The sequence below is a fragment of the Emys orbicularis genome, chromosome 2 (genome assembly GCF_028017835.1).
Source record: "Emys orbicularis isolate rEmyOrb1 chromosome 2, rEmyOrb1.hap1, whole genome shotgun sequence".
Lineage (NCBI taxonomy): Eukaryota > Metazoa > Chordata > Testudines > Emydidae > Emys > Emys orbicularis.
The window spans coordinates 226,500,879-226,521,301 of NC_088684.1; the positions used below are offsets into that span (position 1 = coordinate 226,500,879).

The 20,423-nt window shown below is 42.0% G+C and overlaps 1 protein-coding gene across 1 annotated transcript in view; it reads left to right on the forward strand.

The window, feature by feature from the left end:
• ZNF385D (zinc finger protein 385D) overlaps window positions 1-20,423 on the forward strand; it is a 623,326-nt gene that overhangs the window by 65,266 nt on the left and 537,637 nt on the right. The window lies entirely within an intron of this gene.

Sequence of the window (20,423 nt, forward strand, 5' to 3'; positions counted from 1 at the left end):
TTCTCCAGACTAAACAAACCCATTTTTTTCAATCTTCCCTCATAGGTCATGTTTTCTAGACCTTTAATCATTTTTGTTGCTCTTCTCTGGACTTTCTCCAATTTGTCCACATCTTTCCTGAATTGTGGTGCCCAGAACTGGACACAATACTCCAGTTGAGGCCTAATCAGCGTGGAGTAGAGGGGAAGAATTACTTCTCGTGTCTGTCTTACTACACTCCTGCTAATACAACCCAGAATGATGTTTGTGTTTTTTGCAACAGTGTTACACTGTTGACTCATATTTAGCTTGTGGTCCACTATGACCCCCAGATCCCTTTCCGCAGTACTCCGTCCTAGGCAGTCATTTCCCATTTTGTATGTGTGCAACTGATTGTTCCTTCCTAAATGGAGTACTTTGCATTTGTCCTTATTGAATTTCATTCTATTTACTTCAGACCATTTCTCCATTTTGTCCAGATCATTTTGAATTTTAATCTATTCTCCAAAACACTTGCAATCCCTCCCAGCTTGGTATCATCTGCAAACTTTATAAGTGTTCTCTTTATACCATTATCTAAGTCAGTGATGAAGATATTGAACAGAACCGGACCCAGAACTGATCCCTGCGGGACCCCACTTGTTATGCCCTTCCAGCATGGCTGTGAACCACAGATAACTACTCTCTGGAAATGGTTTTCCAACCAGGTTTTCACCCACCTTATAGTAGCTCCATCTAGGTTGCATTTCCCTAGTTTGTTTATGAGACGGTCATGTGAGACCATATCAAACACTTTTCTAAAGTCAAGCTTTATCACATCTACCGCTTATGGGTGATTCTCTCACAGCTAAACCCTCCTCCTCCATCATCCTTTGCTGTCTCCCGGACAACTAAGTGACACAGGCAACAGTGGACTTTGCTACTATCAGTTCATCTGCCACCTCCATCCTTGGCTCTGCCCATTTAACTTGCCTTAAGACTCTTTTAAAAACCATAGAACTTAGATAAAGAGAGATGAGATTCCACTAATCTGTTTTAGAGACTTCTCTGGCCCTCATTACCATTGTATCATTACATCTCATAATGTCCTTCTTTAATGTATTTATCCTGACAACACTCCTGTGAGGTAAAGAAGTACTATCCTCTCTATTTTACAGAGGGGGAATTGAGGCACAGAGAGATCAAATGGCTTTTCCAAGGCTGGACAGGAAATCGGTGGCAGAGCAGGGAATTTAATACAGGTCTGCCAAGTCCCAGGCCAGCACCCCAGCAGGAAAAGATTTCTGTGAGACTAGTTCAAACTTTTCTTATGTTTGTTTATATCAAATATCAGTGCCACAGAATATATGCATTTATTAACAAAAGCAATGCAAAACAAAATGCACAAGGATAAATATAAAAAGCCTGCTATTGTAAACAGCACAATGGTTAAGAGTAGCAATTTTATTATATAACAGATGTATGTGTGATTAAAATGATCATGATGTAAACCTAACCACTCTCATTGTGCTACAGCTATTTTGATTAGTACATACTAGAAAGATTTGGGTGAATTCTGGGAAAAAAATTGTGCATATTTTGTGCATTTTTTAATCGGTTAGCTCCTCTTATGTGCATAAATGGATTTACTGGCAGGAATGTTTGCTGAAATCATGTATTTTATGTAAATACTCTGGAGAATATTCACAGAAAGCAAATTCCTAATTATGTTTGTATTTGCACCAGGCACATGTTGTTTTGTGTAAAAAAAAAAAAAAAGAGGAGAAAATTCTATTTTTTTCTGCCCTCATTTCAAATGGTCACACACCGTTTTTAGTTTCTTCTTGTTTGGAGGTACTTCTTTAGAAATTTTGGACCAACTGAGGATAATGAATTCACATGTGGAATATATGTAGTATTACCAACCATCAACCATTGAAAAATCATGAGTCAGCTCCCTCCTCCACCCCCCAAAAAATAAATCACGATTGCCTTAAACATAATGGGTGAAATCATGGCTCTGTTGAACTCAATGGCAAAAGCCCCATTGACTTCAGTAAGGTCAGGCTTTCATCCCATGAGATTTTAAAATCTAATACATTTTGAGTTGTTTTCATTTGCCTTCTGGTGTTCGAGCTTTTAGGATTCAGGTTTTCAGGCTTGAAACGTAATTTTTCAAAAAACGTAAAAGTTGAGATTCCATGCAAACATATGAATCCAGGGGCTGAGACTTTTAAAAATCAAATAGAAGACTTACAATACAATAATTTGAGTCGACAACACTACGTGCGGGTTATAGATGAAAATACTGTACCCGAGCCCCATATGTACTCCACAGCTATAAGGACCTAAATTAATGGACCCTGGTGTGGCAGACTGGAAATTCTACTTCATTTTCATTTCAATTTTTAACAATGTTTTTAATGAAGTGAATATGGAAGTAGGTATTAAAATCAGTATTGTAGCCCCGTGTTATATATTTTTATGTAAATATGTCAGTTAGTTGTACATTGTTCCCAACTTTCAGTTTTTCATGTGCCAAAACCTATTTATTGACATTTCATAACTATCAGAAAAGTTGTCAGGTTCAAAACTGGAGATCTGGTAACTGAGTGGGGAGCACTTGGGGCTTATTAAACTTTAGGATTACTGTACAGATAACATTTTTCAGTTTGCCGGCGGTTCAAAAAAAATTGGTTCAGACTGAACTAAATGTTTTTAGAATTTTCATTGATTTGAAAAAGTTAGAAAATGAGAGACCAATCCCTAACCACAAGGTTATGGAGTACTTACCTGGGAGGTGGGAGACCTGGTTTCAAGTTGCTGCTCCTGAGGGGGGATTGGAACCTGGATCTCCTATATTCCAGGGGAATTTGCAAACCACTGGGATTGGGGGGCAAGGATGCATCACCACCATCTACTCCTCTGTGAATCTAGCCAGAAAAATCAAAATGTTTAGTTCTGATAATGTTGAATATAAAACAAAAACAACAATTTTGTTTTGGTCTAAAACTGTCTCAAATTGACACAAACTTGCAAAATGTTTCAGTCAACCCCAATCTGCATTTTTCACCAAAAAAGATTTAATCCAAAAAAATCTCACTGAGCTTTACTTGCTACCTCCCTTCCCCTCCATTTTCTGCTTCTCTGCCTACTCTCCCTCTCCCACCACCACCCATTGTGGTCTCTGTAGAGTGGAACAATCATAATGATTAGTTGACTAGGTGGAACACTCTGTGGCTCACCATGCGAGGAAAACAGTTAGGCTTTACTCCTTTTTCCCCTACCTTGAGCACTGTTGGCTCCAAGGCAAAGTGAATTTATCAAAGAGATAGGGTGTCTTGAACACGGTCTGTAAATTCCTACATGGGGAACAAAAATTTGATAATGGTATCTTCATACTAGCAGACAAAGGTATAACAAGATCCAGTGGCTGGAAGGTGAAGTTAGATAAATTCAGACTGGAAGTAAGATTCAAATTTTTAACAGTGAGGGTAATTAACATTTGGAACAACTTACCAAGGGTTATGGTGATTCTCCATTTCTGGCAACTTTTAAATCAAGATTGGAAGTTTTTCTAAAAGATATGGTGTTGTTCAAACAGGAATTAATTTAGGGATGTCCTCTGGCCTTTGTTATACTGGTGGTCAGACTAGACAATTACAGTGGTCCCTTCTGGCATTATAATCTATGAATCAGTGATCTTAAAACCTCGTAGGTTTCAAACTGAAGATCTTTGGTGTAGACACCAGGAAGTGGTAGGAACAGCTGGTAGGTTTACTATGCAGGAATAAGACGAAGGATACAGTATGCTGTGGGGACAGGAGAAAGGTCACCACTGCATGACATTACCACTTCAGCGGGGCCTGACAGGTACAGTAACTCCTCGCTTAACGTTGTAGTTATGTTCCTGAAAAATGCAATTTTAAGTGAAATGATGTTAAGCAAATCCAATTTCCCCATAAGAATTAATGTAAATGGGGGGGTTAGGTTCCAGGGAAATTTTTTTCACCAGACAAAAGACTATATTATATATATGTATACACAGTATAAGTTTTAAACAAACAATTTAATGCTATACACAGCAATGATGATTGTGAAGCTTGGTTGAGGTGGTGGAGTCAGAGGGTGGAAGAGGATGGGATGTTTCCAGGGAATGCCTTACTGCTAAATGATTAAATAGAACTCAGCTGAGCCCTCAAGGGTTAACACACTGTTGTTAATGTAGCCTCATACTCTACAAGGCAGCACAAATGGAGGGAGGGGAGACAGCATGGCAGATAGAGACACACACCCTGTGTGTGTGTGTGAGAGAGAGATGTGCATTGCCCCTTAAGTACGCTGACCTCACTAAGTACACTGCCTTTTTAAGTACATCAGGAAGTTGAGACAGCAGCTGCTGCCTGCAAGCTCCCTCTGTCCTGAGCCCTGTCGTGTCCCCCTCCTGCTCTATGGAAATAGGGTAAGCGGATGGAAGGATCCGGGAGGAGGGGGACACCCTGATATTAGCCCCCCCCCGCACAGCAAGCAGGAGGCTCCCGGGAGCAGCTCCAAGGCAGAGGGCAGGAGCAGCACAGGGCAGTTGGCGGAGGGACAGCTGAACTGCTGGCAATTGATAGCCTGCTGGGCAGCTGCCGCACAGGGAACTTAGGGAAGCAGGGAGCTGATGTGGGGGCAGCTGCCAAACAACGTTATAAGGGAGCATGCACAACTTTAAATGAGCATGTTCCCTAATTGATCAGCAACATAACAATGAAACAACTTTAACCGGGACGACTTTAAGTGAGGAGTTACTGTATGCATGTGTATCTTGAGATCCAGATTTTTTAGAGAATGGAGCACACTAGTAAATTATGTATGGAGGCAGCTGTCAGCCCCATAAACATATAAATAAAGCCACATTTCTGCATTCCATAGTTCAGGTCTGATGATAACATATGGCCCACAAGCTTTTAGAATTCTTTTCTGAAAACATGTATGCATCATTAATACTCAGTCCTTCTGGTAGCGAATAAAACAGTGTTTTGGAGCATTCCCTGAACCATTGCCTTTGCTCTCTGTCTCTGCATGTAGACTTTATTGTCAACCAAAGTGGCATGAAAAGCAATCCAAGACTATTTAAAAGACTCATTTTAAATACTGTGTTTCCACCCTAGTATGCATTTTTCTTGTTACAAAATGTCATTTGCAATCAAAGGATTTTATTTCAGGGATGTGCAGAAAATGTATGTGGGTCACTACTATTCATGCTAGCAGCTACCTCAGCAAATCATCTGTACATCTATCAACATGTAGATATTGAGGTATCAGTGTGATTTATTGCAAATAAGCATTAGAGTCCACATTTTCAAAACTCAGACACCTAAATTGCCTTGCACATACACGCATGCATCGGTACACAGAGAACAGGTAATTGTGTATTGGTTCAAGTAGGAAAAACGTAAATATATGCATGATAAAATTACATATTTTGTATGTACACATACATAATTGTTTTAACAGAAATCTTGTCCTTCAGAGGCCCTTTACTTGCAAAGACAGTTATTAACTTCTATATTTTATTTTGTTTAAGTCAATGCAAATTATTCTCTTTGGCCATAGAAACGTCTGAAGAATTTATATTTGTTCCTGGAAATTGTCTTTTATATAATTGCCTTTTAACTTTCTTCCTAATATTGCTCGTTGCATTTCTGCTAGGGTCATCTTCATCCTGCAACTGTGACTGAATGTCCATTCTGTACCTGTGAGATTTGCAGCTCACTTGGATTGATGTTCCCAGGTTTCTGCAGGTGGCAGCAACAAACCTTTCCTTTTCCAACTTCTCTGTGCAATTCTGCCAGTTTGCCAACTGGCCCTTGTCATAAAGGGCATGGCTGGGCTACAGTTCACACAGCTGGTGGAAGAAGGGAAACTCTGCATCACTGTGTGCTGTCTGGAGGACAAGTTAAAAATGTCATCAAACAAATGTGTTCCTTTTGGTCAAATATTTGATGGCTCAGTTCTCTTGTTGAAGCTACTAGTTCATGTATCTTAGCCAAGACCCCTTGTACTCTGTAGCAAGCTGGATCTAACTTCTGTGGCAAGATTCCTGGATACCACAACACTCTGTTGCAACACACTGGAAATTCATCTGCAGCTTCATTTAAAATTTAAAAATGAAGATTTTAAATTAAACATGCGGATGAAGAATATAATCAGTAGACTAGCCTCTGTGATTTATGTTGATATTGAACTCTATTTATTTTATGTTGTCCCCTCATTTTCAGTTTTTGATTTTTGTATGGACAATATCTAACTGCATCATAGAAGCTGTCAGGAGTGAATCTGGAGGTTTTGGCTGCTGGGAAGGAAACAGCTGGGGCTTGTGGCACTGGGGGAGGCATTGGAGGTAGTTTAGGATTGTGGAATAAACCCATTAGCAGGATGTTTCTGCAGGAAATGATCAGCAGTGAAAGTTAACAATATTGACATTTAAATCGTCATCTTTAGGTTTTGGCTTTCATAAGACATTGAGATGATTGGGACAATTTATACCTTGTTTCTGACTGCCTGAACTCTCAAGAAGATGGCAAATTGCACTGGTTTACACTTGCATTTTGTTTCATGGTTTTGTTTGCAATTGTGAAAGCTAGATTTAATTTCTTTCTTTTTAAAAAAGTACAGCTTTGGATTGTAGCAGAGTTCTATAGAATCAGGTCAGCAAGGGTTGCATTCTGCAGCAAATTCCATGTGCACAGAAATGCTGCATACAATTAGCCCAGCACCAATTCCTATGGTACATATATGTGACTTCTGCCTTGTAAACTTTGCCAGTGAACCAGTGGTTTTAAATGGTGCCTGCATATCCTGTTTTAAGGTACACAACTTTGGCTCAGTTAGTCCAAGATGCACAAGGACTATACAGTTTTACTGGGAGATACTGCAGCCTAGCACAGCCTCAGTTTAACCCTACAGCTACAGTGTATATATAGGCATTGTGACAAAGTTCCTCCTCTACCTTGGTGGGTCCTGCGCTTATTGGCGGATTTGCTCGCTTCACAGATTCACCCTGTGGGTCAGGAAACAGTCCAGAGACCTTCCCCTCTGGTAGAAGCTATAGTCCAGGTCAATTCCTCCTGTGTTTGATCAGGAGTTGGGAGGTATGGGGGGATGATTCTATGATTCTATGAACCCGGGCCCGCCCTCTACTCCGGGTTCCAGCCCAGGGCCCTGTGGACTGCAGCTGTTTAGAGTGCCTCCTGGTACAGTTGCACGACACCTACAACTCCCTGGGCTACTTCCCCATGGCCTCCTCCCAACACCTTCTTTGTCCTCACCACCGGATCTTCCTCCTGATGGCTGATAACGCTTGTACTTCTCAGTCCTCCAGCAGTTCGCCTACTCACTCTCAGCTTCTTGCACACCTCTTGCTCCCAGTTCCTCACACACACTTCCTCTCCTCTGGCTCCCTGGCTTGACTGGAGTGAGCCCTTTAATAGCATCAGAGGGGCCTTAATTAGAGTCAGGTGCTTAACTGCCTCACCTGACTCTTAGCAGGTTAATTGGAGTCAGGTGGTCTATTAGCCTGGAGCAGCCCCTGCTCTGGTCACTCAGGGAACAGAAAACTACTTATCCAGTGGCCAGTATATCTCCCTTCTGCTACTCTGCTGTTCCCAACTGGTCTGGGTCTATCACATATCCCTCCCTGCTGCTCAACACCAAGGGGTTGGGCAGCTTGGGACGCCAGACAGTGTACACGTGATAAGCCATCGGCGTTGCCATGGCGACTCCCTGTTCTGTGCTGTATGCGGAACTGGAAAGGTTGGAGGGATAAGAACCACCTGGTTACCCTTGTGTTCTTTTCCTTGTTCCATTGCATCCATTGAAGAGGACAAATCTGCGCCCCAGCAGGTAGTAACGCAGCGTTTCCATGGCCCATTTTACGGCGAGGCATTCTCTCTCTACCACTGCGTATTTTTGTTCCCTCGGAAGGAGTTTCCTGCTGAGGTAGAGAATTGGGTGTTCCTCTTCCCCAACCATCTGCGACAGGACAGCCCCTAGCCCCACCTCGGATGCATCTGTCTGAAGGATGAATTCCTTGGTGAAATCCGGTGCTATCAATACGGGGTTACTGCAGAGGGCAGTCCGTAGGTCTGCAAATGCCCTCTCTGCTGTGTCGGACCATCTGACTGGATCCGGACCACGGGCCTTCACTAAGTCTGTTAGGGGACTTGCTCTTGTGGCAAAATGGGGAATGAAATGCCGGTAATACCCCACCACCCCTAGGAATGCTCGGACCTGCTTCTTACTACTTGGTCGTGGCCAATTTTGGATGGCCTCTAACTTGTTCAGTTGAGGTTTCACCAGACCTTTTCCTACCACGTAGCCAAGATATTTGGCCTCTGTGAACCCCACAGCACACTTAACAGGGTTTGCCGTAAGGCCAGCTCGCCTGAAGGTATCAAGGACCGCCCCCACCTTCTTCAAGTGGGTTTCCCAGTCTGGGGTATGAATCAACACGTCATCCAAGTAAGCCGCAGCATAGCTGGCATGGGGGCGTAATAACTTGTCCATGAGGCGCTGAAAGGTAGCTGGGGCCCCATGTAGTCCAAAAGGAAGGACCGTATACTGGAAAAGACCCTCTGGTGTAGAGAACGCCGTCTTCTTCTTTGCATCTTCAGCTAGGGGAATCTGCCAGTACCCCTTTGTCAAGTCTAGGGTCGTTAAGTACCGGGCATTCCCCAGACGGTCTACTAATTCGTCTATGCGGGGTATAGGGTAGGCATCAAACTGCGATATCTCATTTAGTCGCCGGAAGTCATTGCAGAACCTCGTGGTGCCATCAGGTTTGGGCACCAACACTATTGGGCTGGACCACTGACTGTGAGATTCTTCAATGATCCCCATCTCCAGCATTTTCCTGACTTCCGCTTTTATTTCCTCCCTTTTGGCTGCTGGCACCCGGTAGGGCCTCATTGTTACTCTGGCCCCAGGGTTCGTGACGATGTGATGATATGTCCCAGTTGTGCGACCCGGCTTTGTTGAGAATACATCTTGATATTGGGCGATCATCTCAGTTACCTCTTTCTTCTGGGCTGTCGTTAGATTGGGAGACACCCTCACCTGTCCAGGGTTTTTGTTCCCTGGGTGTAGGTCTTCCCGAACCACTGTGTACGCCTCTCGGGTATGCCAGGGTTTCAGAAGGTTGACATGATATATCTGTTCTAGTTTTCGACGTCCCGGTTGTCGCACCTTGTAATTTACTTCCCCTACGGGTTCAACTATTTCGTAGGGCCCTTGCCACTGGGCCAACAGCTTACTTTCGGCTGTGGGTACCAGTACCATTACTCGGTCACCGGGCTGAAACTGACGAACCTTGGCTTGATGATTGTAGTAGGTTTGCTGGGCCTCTTGGGCCTTTTCTAGGTGCTCCCTCACTATGGGAGTGACCCGGGCTATCTGGTCCCTCATCTGTAGCACATGCTCTATTATGTTCTTCCCCTCACTGGGTTCCTCCTCCCAAATTTCCTTGGCTATGTCCAGGATGCCTCGGGGGTTGCGCCCATATAACAGCTCAAAGGGGGAGAATCCAGTTGAGGCCTGAGGTACCTCCCGGATAGCGAACATAAGGTAAGGTAGTAGGGTGTCCCAGTCCTTCCCGTCCTGACTTACCACCTTCCTTATCATAGCCTTGAGGGTTCGGTTAAACCTTTCTACCAACCCATCAGTCTGCGGATGATAGACTGAAGTTCTCAGGGTATGTATATGGAGCAGGGTACAGACGTCCTTCATTAGCTTCGACATAAATGGGGTTCCTTGGTCTGTTAATATCTCTTTTGGTAGCCCCACTCGGGCAAAGATCCCCACCAACTCCTTAGCTATCGTTTTAGAGGCCATGTTTCGCAGGGGGACGGCTTCTGGGTAGCGAGTAGCATAATCCAGAATGACAAGTATATATTGGTGGCCCCGGGCTGTCTTCTCCAGGGGTCCCACTAGGTCCATGGCTATTCGCTCGAAGGGGACCTCTATGATGGGAAGGGGTACTAAAGGTGTCCTCAAGTGGGGACGGGGACTGTGCAGCTGACACTCCGGGCAGGACGCACAGTACCTCCACACTTCTTCATGTACTCCGGGCCAGAAGAACCGTCGTAGGACCCTGGCCAGGGTCTTCTCTACCCCCAAATGTCCCCCAAAAAGATGACTATGGGCAAGACTTAATACAGCATTCTGGTGTTTTTGAGGTACTAGGATCTGCTGTACCTTCTGCCCCTGTACTGGTGCAACCCACTATAAGAGATCCTTCTTCATTATGAAGTAGGGTCCTGGTCCCTGGGTTTTCCCTTCCATGGGGACCCCATCTATTTCAGTCACCTCCTTCCTAATGTTGTCGTACCTTGGGTCTTCTGCCTGGTCCTGTCCAAAATTTCCTCTCCCGGGGCTAATCTGCCCGAGATCTAGGGGGCCAGTCTCTGTTGCCTCTACTGGTTCAGAAGTGTTAGGGTGGGGGTCAGACTCGGGTGCTTCTCCCTCCTGGGTGGCCTCCTTTTCAGCTGCTCAGGTCCGCCTACCTATGAGAGCAGAGGTCAGAGGTATCGAGAAGGCGGTCACAAAGGCAGGTAACACTGCCCCCCTTGCTCAGACATGGAAAAGCCTTTGAAAAGGGATGTATCAGGGAAGATAGGTATCAGTGGTACACAAAGCTGTTCCTCTCTGAACCAACTGGATTTACAAATGGAGAACACACAAGCAGTTAATGATGCTCTAAGTCAGTGCTTCTCAAAGACGGGACACTGCTTGTTCAGGGAAAGCCCCTGGCGGTCCGGGCCGGTTTGTTTACCTGCTGCGTCCGCAGGTTCGGCTGATCGCGGCTCCCACTGGCCGCGGTTCGCCGCTCCAGGCCAATGGGGGCTGCGGGAAGCGGCGCGGGCCGAGGGATGTGCTGGCTGCCATTCCCACAGCCCCCATTGGCCTGGAGTGGCGAACCGCGGCCAGTGAGAGCCATGATTGGCCGAACCTGCAGACGTGGCAGGTAAACAAACCGGCCCGGACCACCAGGGGCTTTCCCTGAACAAGCGGCGGACCGGCTTTGAGAAGCACTGCTCTAAGCCACTTTTAACTTTCCATCCACACCACCTCCCTCACTTGGAATAATTATGCTACCTGGGGTATGTGGGATTCAATGGAAGGTTTGGCTCCCCATGATTCTATCCTGGTATCTCTGAGTAGGCAGCTCATGTCTCCATAAGGTCTCCAGTTAGACCCTTCTAATCATTGGAGGTTTAGCAACTCTCCCCGGGTGAGGAATTTCCATGAGGTGGGCTTTTACTCCTCTTAGAGGTTTTTCATCAGGGGGAACAATTGGGCCCATAATGTGAGAAATAAGCCATTGAGTAATAATAAATAAGTGGAAATTCCATAACGGCTGTCATTCAGAGTCCTATCCAGAGGTGTGAGCATCCACTTGCTTTTTCTCATTTTTTAAGTCCTGCTCATGGTGCAACTTAAAATTAGAGACCTAGATCTAGGGAAAGATTATTAAAATAAGTAATAATAATGGTTCTAACTTAACTGTAGGCTTTCTGAGTGAAAAATCTTCAACAACTCTGATTTGCAAATCATTCATAGTAGCACTGTGCACCACAAATATACCCAGACCTTTCAGTTTATTCCCAGAGTTCAGACACCAGCACTGGCTTGTAAAATAGCTTTGAGGTTTGTTTATTTAAGCTTTTCTCACTGGGATAGCCTCCAGAGATGGAAAATTCATTTTCATGTCCTAGGGGGACAGCCGTCATGCAGTGTTATTTGAGCATACTTCAGCTGAGTATAATGCAAACCATGCAAACACTGTAATGCAGTATAGTGCAAACAACGTAATGCAGAGCACTCAGTTTAAAATAGCACAGAACCACAATTGAGCTGGGAGTACATTTTGACTATTTGGCATGGTAATGCAAGATTGGGCTTTAAAGCTTACTCGGTGTTGGAGGTGAGGTTTACTGACCTAGTAGGACATCTTGCAGACACAATTCCTGAGGGGCTCTGGGGGAGCCTAAGCCAGAGTGGACCCTGGTGTACACCCTTTTACTGGGTATCTCATGTACTCTGTCCTGTACAGGGCTACATCTACTGGCTCATATAGAGAGCGCAGTGCCATGGCCGCAGCCTAACCCTGTTGTCTCTGGGTATGCTGCTGTCAGCACTAGATGGAGCACTTTTTGCAAAGATATATAACTCTGGCTGTTGTGTAGTAACACATGGTGGGAGAGCCTTTGTACTCTCTGCCTCCCCACGTACATCTGCACAAGGCCAGTCAAAATTTGAGCTTAATGAGCACAGCAAGCTTTCCAGTTTACTTCAGAATTTCATGACCTGTGCTTCCACCGCACTTTGCTCTAGGGGTAAGCTTAAACTAGACAAACTTCAGAATGCAAGTGTGAACCATTAGGACTTATCAGCATGGTATAACAACAAGTAATATAGATATTCATCACTTCATATACAGATAGATATCATTTTTAAACATATTCATTGCTTTGTCACTAGATGTGCTGACTTCCATAAATATGTACATATGTAGACAGTATCATCCTCTTTCTATGTGTAATAAAGTGGCTGTGCTCATGGGATCCTGTCTTTCCATCAATGAATTGACCCTGGTGATGATAAGTTACTTGTTCAGTTAACGTGGTTGCGGCTTGTGCTTATGATACTGAAGGGCTTGGCTTCTACTCCTTTGGCAACTGTGAAGGTTGTATGCAGATAGCTACAGATTTGTGATATTTGTATGTCCTATATTACATATTTTTTAAAAAAATAAAAGACTTGATGATGACTTAATACCACGTCCTTCTGTTGCTAAGCATTTCAAGTTTCCTCCTTTTGTTTTTCCTTCAGAATCAAAATGTAATGACTAGCAATAGATCTGGGATGTCTGGAGAAGCATTCAAATACTGTATTGAGGTTTACTTACTGAAAATTTAACAATTTTCTTGACTGAAGAATATTAATTTAGTTTATATTTTAATGCATAAAATTATGCTTATTATGCATTCTTGGGGATTATGTTTATATTCCTCATAAGACAAAAGGTCTACTAGAATTCAATTATGGAAATGGAAATGTTACAAATGAATGCATGTACAGTAACCTTATCGTGATTGGTTCAGCACACTTAAGAAAAAGTTGAGCCATTCCTGGTGAATCCTCCTTTTCTGTAATATCAAATGGAAAAGGGTCTGTTATGCATTTTAAAGGCCCTGGTCCTCATGTTTTACAAATAGTCTCATAAAATCTCTCTGAGATATTTACAAATAAATCCCCCATACAAAGGTGGGAAAATGGACCATTAATGACCCCTCCACAGTGGGTTTGGAAGCTACAGGCAACATACCAATGTTTGCTGGGAGGATGATTTTCCATGAGCTGTCGGCAAGTGGGGGAGAACATGGGACATTCCCTAGTATTGGGGGTGACTGAGGGAGCAGAGGAATGTACCTCAGGGCAGCCAGCTGTTCTTGCCAGTCAGATTCATTCCTTTGAGGAGGGAACTGAATGGAACAACTTGGTCCCTATCAGTAGGATAGATGAATAGGCAGGTTGTAGAACAGTGGGTTGAGGTAGGTTCATTCTTGAACAGCTTTATCCAACACAATAGCCGATGCACATGGTGATGTAATTGACTGAAGCACACTTGACAGCCATGGATATAGAAGGGTTAATTTAGGTTTCAGTTCACTCCTCAGTGAGAATTAATATCTCAGAAATTATGATGCGGTTAAACTTGGCTGTAATTTTCTTTGGAAACTAATATGACAAACAGGGAGCCCTTAGAGCATGTTTCCTTGGGAGCATTAAAAAGTGAAAGTGGAAATTACTAAATTATAGTTTTCAGAATGGTAATAGAATAAATGAATTGCAGAAAGATAAAGATTTAAAGCAGACTGAGTATGGCTCGTCAATTTTAAATTCAAAGAAATTAGACACGTACAACATAGAACTGTACTGCGACCATTCTGGCTGAAATGTATTTTAATTTTTTTATGGATGAATCTAACTCCTGAAGCAGTTTAAAGTAATTCCCATTGACTGTGATGACTCTTTAATTATGAGGGCAGAGCTAATCAACTGAAAGCTGCCCTCTTGCTGAATTCCGCCAAGAAACTGTCTTGACACCAGCAGATTTTTTTTTTGTCTTTTTTTCTTTCCTGTATTTTTTCAAGTCAATGAGAACCTTATGGCCCATTTTCTTCCTCGTCTCAAGAGCAAACTCAAACATTGCTAAGAAAGGGCAAGTGACTTGTTTGATGCCAAGATCACCAACCCAGCTGGTAGTTGTTGGAGTTGAACCAAATTCTATAGTAGTGCATCTTACAGAGTTAGATATTAGTCAGGTACAGAACTAGTTAGGATGCAGGCTTTATTAAGTACAAATGTATCAGACTTGCTCTGTTAAATGCATTATAAGAGTTATTGTATGTAATAATTACCTTGATTAGAAAAACAGTGCCTGGAACTAATCAAAGCACTCTAACTCATTGGTTTTAATCATTATTATTTTTCCCCCTTACAAAATGCAAGTGATTGGTTTGAGTGTGAGAATAGCTATGTTTATCTTCAAGTTTTGATTAATAACTAATTCTTTTGCATCACGGAAAAGAGCTAATCAGATATTAAATTTGCTAATCAGTTTCTCATTTTGATTAGTGACATACTAATCACTTAAGAAAATCAAACATTACGTATACTTAAGATTGTGACTTTAAGCCACAGCCTACTTTGGGGGTGGAGGATGCGTATGTGGAGGGTCTGCTGCCTGATAGCAGGTCATGGAGGCCTTGTGACGGAGGCAGGTGAAATGCCTCTAAGAGTACTTGGGAAAGTGCTTACTGCAGAAGCGGCTACCTCATATTCTTTTACAAGGTGAAGTTGAGCATGTGTTTCCATGCCTGCTTAACTCCACTGGCAGGTCCAGAGTGAGGTGGTGAGACTATGTTCCTACCCCTCACTTTCCTCCCCTCCCTGCTTCCTTCTTGGGAAACTTAGTGGGACTCCCCTCCAATAGGTGTTTTGCCTATATGGACTATCTAGAGCCTTATTTTCAGAAGTGTGGGGTACCTACAAATCAATGGGAGTTACGGGTGATTGGAAGCTCTAAAAAGGAGGCCCATAGTAATTAATTTTCTTCAGTCTTACATCATGATATTCATGAATGTAATTTTTAAGTGTGTTTGATTGTGACCATGTGTGAAATCTTTGCCCCATAAAAGTTCATGGCAAAATTCCTGCTCATGTCAATAAGGCAGGATTTTGCCCAATGTACATGGCAGCCATTGCTACAGTGAGCAGTAGAACTTTCTCTCATGCTGTCCTAGGCACGAGCCTTTGTTGGCTCTTTCTCTGTCTGACTCTCTTTGCCATAGCTTCTCTGTGGCCTATTATAGAATCATAGAATCATAGAACTGGAAGGGACTTTGAGAGGTCATCTAGTCCAGTCCCCTGCATTCATGGCAGGACTAAGTATTATCTAGACCATCTCTGACAAGTGTTTGTCTAACCTGCTCTTAAAAATCCCCAATGATGGAGATTCCACCACCTCCCTAGGCAATTTATTCCAGTGCTTAACCAGTCTGATTAGGAAGTTTTTCCTAATGTCCAACCTAAATCGCCCTTGCTGCAATTTAAGCCCATTGCTTCTTGAACTATCCTCAGAGGTTAAGAAGAACAATTTTTCCCCATCCTCCTTGTAACAACCTTTTATGTACTTGAAAACTGTTATCATGTCCCCTCTCAGTCTTCTCTTCTCCAGACTAAACAAACCCATTTTTTTCAATCTTCCCTCATAGGTCACGTTTTCTAGACCTTTAATCATTTTTGTTGCTCTTCTCTGGACTGTCTCTAATTTGTCCACATCTTTCCTGAAATGTGGCTCCCAGACTGTACACAATACTCCAGTTGAGGCCTAATTGGCGCAGAGTAGAGAGGAAGAATTACTTCTCGTGTCTGTCTTACAACACTCCTGCTAATACATCCCAGAATGATGTTTGTGTTTTTTGCAACAGTGTTACACTGTTGACTCATATTAGCTTGTGGTCCACTATGACCCCCAGATCCCTTTCCGCAGTACTCCGTCCTAAACAGTCATTTCCCATTTTGTATGTGTGCAACTGACTGTTCCTTCCTAAATGGAGTACTCTACATTTGTCGTTATTGAATTTCATCCTATTTACTTCAGACTATTTCTCCAGTTTGTCCAGATCATTTCGAATTTTAATCCTATCCTCCCAAGCACTTGTAACCCCTCCCAGCTTGGTATCATCCTCAAACATTATAAGTGTTCTCTCTATGCCATTATCTAAATCAGTGATGAAGATATTGAACAGAACCAGACCCAGAACCGATCCCTGTGGAACCCCACTCATTATGCCCTTCCAGCATGACTCTGTAGACTCAGGCTCTAAGACTCACTGTCGCAGGGCTTTTTTTTTTTTTTTTTTTTTTTTGCCATATGGACATACCCTTATAGGCCCTGTCTCCAGACCTCCCACAGGAGCATAACTTGCTCCCAGTGGTTCTCTCTAGCCTGCCTTCACCAAGCCCTTCCCAGAGAGAGGGAACTCCCCCGGCTCCTAAGTCTTCTCTTATTGAGTTCTCTTCTCTCTTTTAGTCCTTTCTGATCCTTTTGTACTTGGGATCACTAGTTGTAATTAAGTCATCAGCTCAGCTAGGGGTTAATTGCTATTTCACAAGCGAGGCTGAGCCTGGCTCCCCTTAAAGGACCAGCCAGCCTCTGATAGTCCTCAAATGACAGCGTAGTTGGCTTGGTATGTAATACATTAATAGATTCCAAGGCCAAGATTCCATTGTGATCATCTACTCTGACCTCCTGTATAGCACAGGCCATAGAACTTCCCCCAAATAATTCTTAGAGCAGATCTCTTAGAAAAATCTTGATTTAAAAATTGACAGTGATGGAAAATCCACCAAAACTTTGGTCAGTTGTTCTAATGGTTAATTACTCTCACATCAGCGACCTAATACTTAGCCAGCTTTTAATCCATTTAATGTGTTACATGTTGTTATATTGTTTTAGTTTTTTTAATCAAAATGTCATGCGGTACCGAGTCAAACGCCTTACAGAAGTTTAAGTATATTACATCAACACCATTACCTTTATCAACCAATCTTATAATTTCAGCAAAAAAAAAAGATATCAAGTTAGTTTGACAATTTATTTTCCATAAACCCACGTTGATTGGCATTAATTATATTACCTCCTTTAATTCTTTATTAATTGAGGCCTCTGGCATCTGCTCCATTATCTTGCCTGGGATTGATGTCAGATTGACAGGCTTATAATTAACCGGGTCATTTTTTAAATATTGGCACGCCATTAGCTTTCTTCCAGTCTTCTGGAACTTCCCAAGTGTTCCAAGATTTACTGAAAATCAACATTAATAGTTCTTTTAAAACTCTTGGATGCAAAGTATGTGGGTCTGCTGATTTGAAAATATATAACTTTACTAGCTGCTGCTTAACATCCTCCTGAGATACTAGTAGAATGGAAAGAGTCTTGTTGTAGGATATGCCTACATCATCTGTTTGTTCCCCAAATACAGAACAGAAATATTTATTCAATACTTCTGCCTATTCTGCAATATTATTGATAATTCTACCATTTCCATCTGAAGGACCAATATCATTGTTAGGATTATTTTAGTTCCTAACATACTTTTTAAAAAAACAAAACCCTCCTCCTTATTGTCCTTAACTCTGCTGGCCATAGCTTTCTCCCTGTTGTGTCCCTTTGCTTCTCTTTTCAATTCTCTACAATTCCTAGCTTCTGATTTATATTATTTACTATCAACTTCCCCTTTCTCCAATAAATATTATATTTTAGCTACCTTCAATTGCCTCTAAACCAGGTCATTTTAAAAAACCCAATATATCCTTCTTCCTTGATTGTGGGATTGCAGCTTTTTGGGGCTTCTAGTAAAGTGTTCCTAAACAATTCCAATAATCATTCACATTTTTCTGATTAAATTCTTCCTCCCAGCTAATTTGTCTCATAATGGAGGGGAAGGCAGTATCTGTGAGGTAGTTGTATCTAAATCATGAAGGGTCTTGAAGATTAGTGGTAAAACCTTGGTATGGATCTCTAAATGAGTTGAGATTGAGCCACATTGCTGTATCTTTTTACTGAAATTAAAGTTATATGGACCATCCACTGTAGACATAAGCATCCAAATTCTGATCAGATGTTTATTAAAATTAGACCATGAATTAGTGTTAATTATGTTAAGTGTTCTCTTCAGTTTGATAAAGGAAAGAATGTTTCTAGGATTTTTTATTTTAAATCAACTTTGTTTCTTTAACCCTTAGATTGTATGGTCTTTTGCTTGCCTACTGGCTAGTCAAGGCTGGGTCATGGATGAATCCTATTTGGCTGAAGTTCAGTCCAAATTAGACAGAAATATTGTTAGTTGTGAGCTAGGGTAACCAACCAGAAGGAATGACAATGATAATAACTGACACTGTTTAAGACAGACTACATGTGTCTGCCTTTATTTACTACTTTTAATGATTCAGAGGTCTCATTGATTCCTGAGCTACTTCTAGTAGACACGATGTCAGAAGTAGTCAAGGAATGCTTTTTCCAACTGCACTTGGCTAGAAGCTGACAGATGTGGACCTTGCCACAATTATCCAATTAATTGTAACCTCCAAATAGGATGATTTATAATGTGCTGTATGTGGGCCTACTCCTAAAGTGCGTTTAGAAATTTAAACTAAAGATGTAGAACAGAGATCTGTCTCTGTTTAGCGATGCAGGATCTTTCCCTCTAAACTGGGTTGTTTTTTAAAACAAATATGACTTTCTTCCTTGATTGTGGGATTGTGGCTTTTGGGGCATCTAGTAAAGTGTACTTAAACAATTCCCAATTATCATTCACATTTTTCTGATTAAATTCTTCCTCCCAGCTGATTTGGCTCATAATAAAGGGAAAGGTAATTTCTGGAATCCAGTGGCTTAGGCTCCTAAGATGTTTTTTGAGGAGCTAGATGCCTGCCTTGCTCCACACAAAATGGTTGGAGGAAGAGGAAGTGATGCCCACCTTATCACTTTCAGCTCAGGGATTACAGCACTTGCCTGGGATATGGTTCTGTCTTCATGCCACTCTATTCTGTTTGGAGTGCTAACAAAGTGTGTGTTACTACAACTCCTCTAATACCTGTGTTCAAGGAGCACAAACACTAGGATTCTGACTGCCTCCTGCTCACGTGAGCAGAAGACAGGAAAAGCTCCCCACCTGCCAATCTTTGAGCACCCACACAAGAACCATCAGAATCAGACCTTTAAAGGGATGAAATTTTATCATGTAGATTTATTGTTGTTATATTTTCCATTGATTGCAACAGGCACTTTTCTTACAGGAAACAAGTATATTTGCCAAATGCAGTCAAAATGATGCATAACCCAAGTAAACTTCAGTAATGAGTATTCATGCACATCAGGGAGTGTCTTATCAACCATCTTAATAAGCAGATATTTCTAATAAACCTAACATACTCTGGGTAATTAATAATGTGGTAGAAAGACATAGAAAAAGTAATTTTTGCAATGGTGTCATGCTCAAAATAGCCTGAAATTTCATCACATTATAAATAATTCTGCATCTTTCTTCTAAAGAACAAGGGAGAGTTATAAAATTACTGCAGAGACCATGATAATGGTATTCAGAGTGATGTTGACATCAGCCTGGTGGTTCTTGCCATCACTGAAATAGCAATAGTTACCATTTAATTCTAATGCAGTAATATAGCCTGGGGCTAAATAATACATTTTTGTTAGCAATTATTTAGCACAATCCCAAACTGCAAAATACATTTACATAATAATTTGTCTCTTCTAGAGCATGTAACTGGAAGTAGAGGAAAGAAAATGGCTCCAAAAGGATGGAATGTTTGCATTACTTCAACTATTAATATACCAAAAGCCTTCAGATAAAAATAAAATATAAACAAGTTGCAGATTTTAAACATTAAGTAGGCATGCATACAATATTTAACAACATTCCATCAAAGCGATTACCTTTTTATGTAATAGGAAATGTATGAATAGCAACACATTTTCCTCAATCCTTCAGTATGCAAGGCTTGATTTATTTTAAATAATTGAAGTCCATGTAGAAGAATTTGACCGTGTACACACTGAGCCAAGCCATCCCTGGTGAAACCCCATTGACGTCAATTTGAACAGAGTCTATGATTCAACAGAGGATACATCTATACTGCACACTTCATTTGGCAGTTTCTAGAGTATGTACTCAGGTAACCCCCAGCACAAGTTTAAGTTGCAGTGTAGATGGTGAGGTATGGCATATGTGAGTAGAATATAGACATTCCTGAAGGGGATGTACCTGAGTACCTACCGTAATGGCTCTCTACTCAACTTTCCATGCTGCAAGAAAAGACTGTGGCAACAG